The 6,966-nt window shown below is 39.2% G+C and overlaps 1 protein-coding gene across 3 annotated transcripts in view; it reads left to right on the top strand.

The window, feature by feature from the left end:
• The first annotated feature begins 6,161 nt into the window (after positions 1–6,161).
• The window catches only part of ZNF713 (zinc finger protein 713), a 45,620-nt gene continuing 44,815 nt past the window's right edge, over positions 6,162–6,966 (top strand). For 2 of the 3 annotated variants that reach the window (XM_074328520.2, XM_074328518.2), the window contains exon 1: positions 6,162–6,537. The gene's annotated coding sequence lies outside the window, so the exon portion shown is untranslated. The remainder of the gene's footprint in view (positions 6,538–6,966) is intronic. The other variant, XM_074328519.2, reaches the window with a different exon arrangement.

Below are 6,966 nucleotides of genomic sequence, written 5' to 3'. Positions count from 1 at the left end.
GGATGCAGCGAAAGCAGTTTTAAGAGGGAAATTTATCTCATTACAGGCCTATCTCAAGAAACAAGAAAACTCCCAAATAAATAACCTCATGTTACACCTTAAAGAACTAGAAAAAGAAGAACAAGTAAAACCCAAGGTCAGCAGAAGAAAGGAAATAACAAAAATTAGAGCAGAACTAAATGAAATAGACAACAAAAAGACAATAGAAAAAATTAATATGACAAAGAGCTGGTTCTTTGAAAAGATTAACAAAATTGACAAACCCTTGGCTAGACTTACTAAGATAAAAAGAGAGAAGACACTGATTAACAAAATCAGAAACGTAAAAGGGGAAGTTATCACGGACACCACAGAAATACAAAGGATCATCCAAGAATACTATGAAGGACTATGTGCCACCAAACTCAACAACCTAGAAGAAATGGACAAGTTCTTAGAAACATATAGCCTTCCAAGGCTGAACCATGAAGAACTGGAAAATCTAAACAGACCGATCACCAGTAACGAAATTGAATCAGTCATCCAAAACCTTCCCAAAAGCAAAAGTCCGGGACCAGATGGCTTCACTAGTGAATTCTACCAAACGTTCAAAGAGGATCTAATACCAATTCTGCACAAACTCTTCCAAAAAATTCAAGAAGAGACAGTACTCCCTAACTCATTTTATGAGGCCAACATTACCCTGATACCAAAACCTGGTAAGGACAGCACAAAAAAAGAAAACTACAGACCAATATCTCTAATGAATACCGATGCAAAAATCCTAAATAAAATTCTAGCAAATCGAATACAACAATGTATTAAAAAGATTATTCTTCACGACCAAGTGGGGTTCATCCCCGGGGCACAAGGATGGTTCAACATACGCAAATCCATCAATGTGATACATCACATAAACAAAATAAAGGACAAAAATCATATGATTATATCAATTGATGCAGAAAAAGCATTTGACAAGATACAACATCCATTTATGATTAAAACACTTAACAAAATGGGTATAGAAGGAAAATACCTTAACATAATAAAGGCCATATATGACAAGCCCTCGGCTAATCTCATAATTAATGGAGAAAAACTTAAGCTCATTGCTCTATGTTCAGGAACACGACAGGGATGTCCCCTATCACCTCTGCTTTTCAACATCGTGTTGGAAGTCCTTCCAGAGCAATCAGGCAAGAGAAAGAAATAAAAGGCATACAAATTGGGAATGAAGAAGTTAAATTGTCACTCTTTGCAGATGACATGATGCTATATATAGAAAACCCTAAAGACTCCACCAAAAAGCTATTAGAAACAATCAACGAATACAGTAAAGTTGCCGGCTACAAAATCAACGCACAAAAGTCCATTGCCTTCCTATATACTAACAATGAAATCTCAGAAAAAGAAATACAAAAAACAATTCCTTTTGCAATTGCAGCAAAAAGAATAAAATACCTAGGAATAAACTTAACCAAGGATGTGAAAGACCTATATGCTGAAAACTATAAGACATTTTTTAAGTAAATTGAAGAAGACACAAAGAAATGGAAAGACATTCCGTGCTCATGGATTGGAAGAATCAACATAGTTAAAATGGCCATATTACCCAAAGCAATATACAGATTCAATGCAATCCCCATCAAAATCCCAATGGCATATTTTAAAGAAATAGAACAAAAAATCATCAGATTTGTTTGGAACCACAAAAGACCCCGAATAGCCAAAGCAATCTTAAGGAAAAAGAACAATAATGGAGGTATCACACTTCCTGACTTTGGCTTGTACTACAGGGCTACAATAATCAAAACAGCATGGTATTGGCAGAAAAACAGACACATAGACCAATGGAATAGAATTGAGAACCCAGAAATAAAACCACATAAGTATGGACAGATAATTTTTGACAAACAGGCTAAAAACATACAATGGAGCAAAGACAGCCTCTTCAATAAATGGTGCTGGGAGAATTGGATAGCCACGTGCAAAAGAATGAAACTGGACTGCTATTTGTCATCATGTACCAAAGTTAATTCAAAATGGATCAAAGACTTAAGCATAAGACCTGACACAATAAACTGCATAGAAGAAAACATAGGTACTAAACTTATGGACCTTGGGTTCAAAGAGCATTTTATGAACTTGACTCCAAAGGCAATGGAAGTAAAAGCTAAAATAAACGAATGGGACTATATGAAACTTAAAAGCTTCTGCACAGCAAAAGAAACCATTGACAAAATAAAGAGGCCACCAACTGAATGGGAGAAGATTTTTGCAAACAATGCCTCCGATAAGGGGCTAGTATCCAGAATATACAAGGAACTCATGCAACTCAACAACAAAAAAACAAACAACCCAATTGAAAAATGGGCAGAGGACCTGAAGAGACATTTCTCCAAAGAGGACAGACAAATGGCAAATAGACATATGAAAAAATGCTCAACATCACTAATCATCAGAGAAATGCAAATCAAAACCACAATGAGATATCACCTCACCCCAGTCAGAATGGCTATCATCAACAAGACAAATAATAACAAATGTTGGAGAAGCTATGGAGAAAAAGGAACCCTCATACACTGTTGGTGGGAATGCAGACTGCTACAGCCGTTATGGAAGGCAGTGTGGAGGTTTCTCAAAGAATTACGAATAGAATTGCCATATGACCCAGCAATCCCTCTTCTGGGTATCTACCCAAAAAACCTGAAAACATTTAGAGATAAAGACACGTGTGCTCCAATGTTCATTGCAGCTTTGTGTACGGTGGCCAAGACATGGAAACAACCAAAATGTCCTTCGATAGATGAATGAATAAAGAAGTTGTGGTATATATACACAATGGAATACTATTCGGCAGTAAGAAAAGATGACATAGGAACATTGTGACAACATGGATGGATCTTGAGAGAGTAATGCTGAGCGAAACAAGTCAGACAGAAAAAGCAGAGAACCATGTGATTTCACTGATATGTGGTATATAAACCAAAAACAACAAAAGAACAAGACAAACAAATGAGAAACAGAAACTCATAGACACAGACAATAGTTTAGTGGTTGCCAGAGGGTAAGCGGGCGGGGGGTGGGGGGTGGGAGATGAGGGTAAGGGGGATAGAATATATGGTGATGGAAGGAGAACTGACTCTGGGTGATGAACACACAATGGGATTTATAGATGATGTAATATAGAATTGTACACCTGAAATCTATGTAATTTTACTAACAATTCTCACCCCTATAAATTTAATAAAATAAAATTTTAAAAAAAAATCAACATACAAAAATCCATTGCATTCCTATATACTAACAATGAAATCTCAGAAAAAATATACAAAAAACAATTCCTTTTGCAATTGCAGCAAAAAGAATAAAATACCTAGGAATAAACTTAACCAAGGATGTGAAGGACCTATATGCTGAAAAGTACAAGACAGTTTTGAAGAAATTAAAGACACCAAGAAATGGAAAGACATTCCGTGCTCATGGATTGGAAGAATCAACATAGTTAAAATGGCCATATTACCGAAAGCAATATACAGATTCAATGCAATCCCCATCAAAATCCCAATGGCATATTTTAAAGAAATAGAACAAAAAATCGTCAGATTTGTTTGGAACCACAAAAGACCCCGAATAGCCAAAGCAATCTTAACAAAAAGAACAATAATGGAGGTATCACACTTCCTGACTTTGGCTTGTACTACAGGGCTACAATAATCAAAACAGCATGGTATTGGCAGAAAAACAGACACATAGACCAATGGAATAGAATTGAGAACCCAGAAATAAAACCACATAAATACGGACAGATAATTTTTGACAAAGAAGCTAAAAACATACAATGGAGCAAAGACAGCCTCTTCAATAAATGGTGCTGGGAGAATTGGATAACCACTTGCGAAAGAATGAAACTGGACTCTATTTGCCACCATGTACCAAAATTAATTCAAAATGGGTCAAAGACTTAAGCATAAGACCTGACACAATAAACTGCATAGAAGAAAACATAGGTACTAAACTTATGGACCTTGGGTTCAAAGAGCATTTTATGAACTTGACTCCAAAGGCAATGGAAGTAAAAGCTAAAATAAACGAATGGGACTATATGAAACTTAAAAGCTTCTGCATAGTGAAAGAAACCATCGACAAAATGAAGAGGCAACCAACTGAATGGGAGAAGATTTTTGCAAACAGTGCCTCCGATAAGGGGCTAATATCCAAAATATACAAGGAACTCATGCAACTCAACAACAAAAAAACAAAGAACCCAATTGATAAATGGGCAGAGGACCTGAAGAGACATTTCTCCAAAGAGGACATACAAATGGCAAATAGACATATGAAAAACTGCTCAACATCACTAATCATCAGTGAAATGCAAATCAAAACCACAATGAGATATCACCTCACCCCAGTCAGAATGGCTATCATCAACAAGACAAATAGTAACAAGTGTTGGAGAGGCTGTGGAGAAAAAGAAACCCTCATACACTGTTGGTGGGAATGCAGACTGGTGCAGCCCTTATGGAAGGCAGTGTGGAGGTTCCTCAAAGAATTACAAATAGAATTGCCATATGATCCAGCAATCCCTCTCCTGGGTATCTACCCAAAAAATCTGAAAACATTTAGAGATAAAGACACGTGTGCTCCAATGTTCATTGCAGCTTTGTGTACGGTGGCCAAGACATGGAAACAACCAAAATGTCCTTCGATAGATGAATGGATAAAGAAGTTGTGGTGTATATACACAATGGAATAGTATTCGGCGGTAAGAAAAGATGATATAGGAACATTTGTGACAACATGGATGGATCTTGAGAGTGTAATGCTGAGCGAAAGAAGTCAGACAGAAAAAGCAGAGAACCATGTGATTTCACTGATATGTGGTATATAAATCAAAAACAACAAAAGAACAAGACAAGCAAATGAGAAAACAAAAACTCGTAGACACAGACAATAGTTTAGTGGTTACCAGAGGGAAAGGGGGGTGGCGGGTGGGAGATGAGGGTAAGGGGGATCAAATATATGGTGACGGAAGGAGAACTGACTCTGGGTGGTGAACACACAATTCGATTTATAGACAATGCAATACAGAATTGTACACCTGAAATCTATGTAATTTTACTAACAATTGTCACTCCAATAAGTTTTTTAAAAAAAAGAAGTACAAATTTTTGTTACAAAGTAGTCATGGGGATGTACGGTATACCCTACAGAAGGAATATAATCAATAATATTGTAATAAGTATGGGATCAGATGGGTAGTAGAATTATCTGGGTAATAGATGTGAGAAGGTTTGGAGGACAGGGTGAAAAAGTGAAGGGATTAAGAAGTATAAACTGGTAGTTACAAAATAGTCATAAGGATGTAGTGTAAAGCATAGAGAATTTAGTCATAATATGGTAATAGCTACGTATAGTGCCAGGTGGGTACTAGACTAGTAAGGGGGATATCTTCTTAAATTATACAAATGTCTAACCACTGTGCTGCACAAGATACACTGAGAAAAGTTAAAACAAGAAGTGAGCTCTCTACCCCATGCAAAATCAGCAGAGGATACATTTCCAAGCACTAACTATTAGCACTTTCGCACCTCTGTGCAAGTACAAACGACATTTCTGTATTTCTAAATACATTTAACTGAGTAGTTGAGGAGCTGCTACTTAACCTAAATTTAGAAGCGATTAAGCTACAGTTTAATGAGGTGCTAAAAGGCAAATGTCAAGAGAAAATAATGGAATTCTATAAATGCCTTCCAAGCAATGAATATGCTCAATTTAAATCATATGCTTATGGCTACCAGTATTTAGCAGTATCTATTTGAAAAATTTTCAAAGATGTAATTCTCTAAAATCGTATTATAGACCAGCATTAACACATGAACCTTAGCAATCCATTTTGATGATGGAGAACTAATTTTGAATCCCAATTAAGCAAAATGTTATCCTCATTAAAAGGATTTATTCTCATCAGTAGACCTGTACTGCAAAAAATAAAAATGTATCCTATCATTATTATTACGTTTAGAGTTTCGTCGATATAAAATGAGCAGAGGGGGGCAGTATTCCAGGACTGAGAAGAACGGTGGCTTGTGTTGTTGCCTTGGGGACGAAGAGACGACACCGCGCAGGAGCCAGGCAGTCCAATGTTTCTGATTGGCAAGGGTTATGGGAGGGTCTTCATCACCTCCTCCTGTGCCCCCACAGAACGCGAAATTCTTTGAGAGTCGTGGGCGGAGGCCCACGCTTCCTCGGTTAGCCAGCCCTGGTGAAAAGCAGACAGCGCGGCAGCGGCGGGGAGGTCCGGGGCAGGTGGGAAGCGATCCGCCCTAAGCGCCACTGGCGCATGCGTATTGGCGATCCAAAGCCAGCGGAGTGTAGTCGCCATTGCGGGGGTTTCTTCAGAGCCCACCTGGCGCCGGGCGCTGGTAGAGCCCGCGGCCCAGTCACTGGGAGTCATTGGCTCAGGCATCAGGGCTCTCACCCTCTCTCGCTTCGGCTGGGACTGGCGGCGGAGGCGGTGTCAGGGGGCGGCGCGCCCTTTGTCTGTGGAGGCTGGTGAGTGCGCCCGACTGGGACCGAGCTGTGGGCGCAGGGAAGGGCGGGCGGGCCGTGGGCGCTCTGCCATCGAAGCCGCCCCTGCGCGGGAACCAGAGTCTCCCAGCAACGCCCTCAGCCTTCTTGTGGATCCTGTGTTCCTTCTTTGATAGGAACGCCTCCCCATCCCAAGATTATAAACGTGTTTTCTTCCAGTATCTTCTGCAATTTATTTTTGTGGAGGTGTGGGTGGGTATCATTTTTTGGAAAGTTTCCCCCGTCTCAAGAATGTTAAAACACAAAAACTCAGAGACAATAGTTTAGTGGTTACCAGAGGGTAAGGGGGTGGGGGGTGGGAGATGAGGGTAAGGGGGATCAAATATATGGTGATGGAAGGAGAACTGACTCTGGGTGGTGAACACACAATGGGATTCATAGATGATGTAATAC

The sequence above is a fragment of the Rhinolophus sinicus genome, chromosome 3, assembly GCF_057876585.1.
Source record: "Rhinolophus sinicus isolate RSI-liver-muscle chromosome 3, RSI-T2T, whole genome shotgun sequence".
NCBI lineage: Eukaryota > Metazoa > Chordata > Mammalia > Chiroptera > Rhinolophidae > Rhinolophus > Rhinolophus sinicus.
The sequence above is the reverse complement of the archived record's forward strand: the minus strand, read 5'-3'. Positions and strand labels throughout refer to the sequence as shown.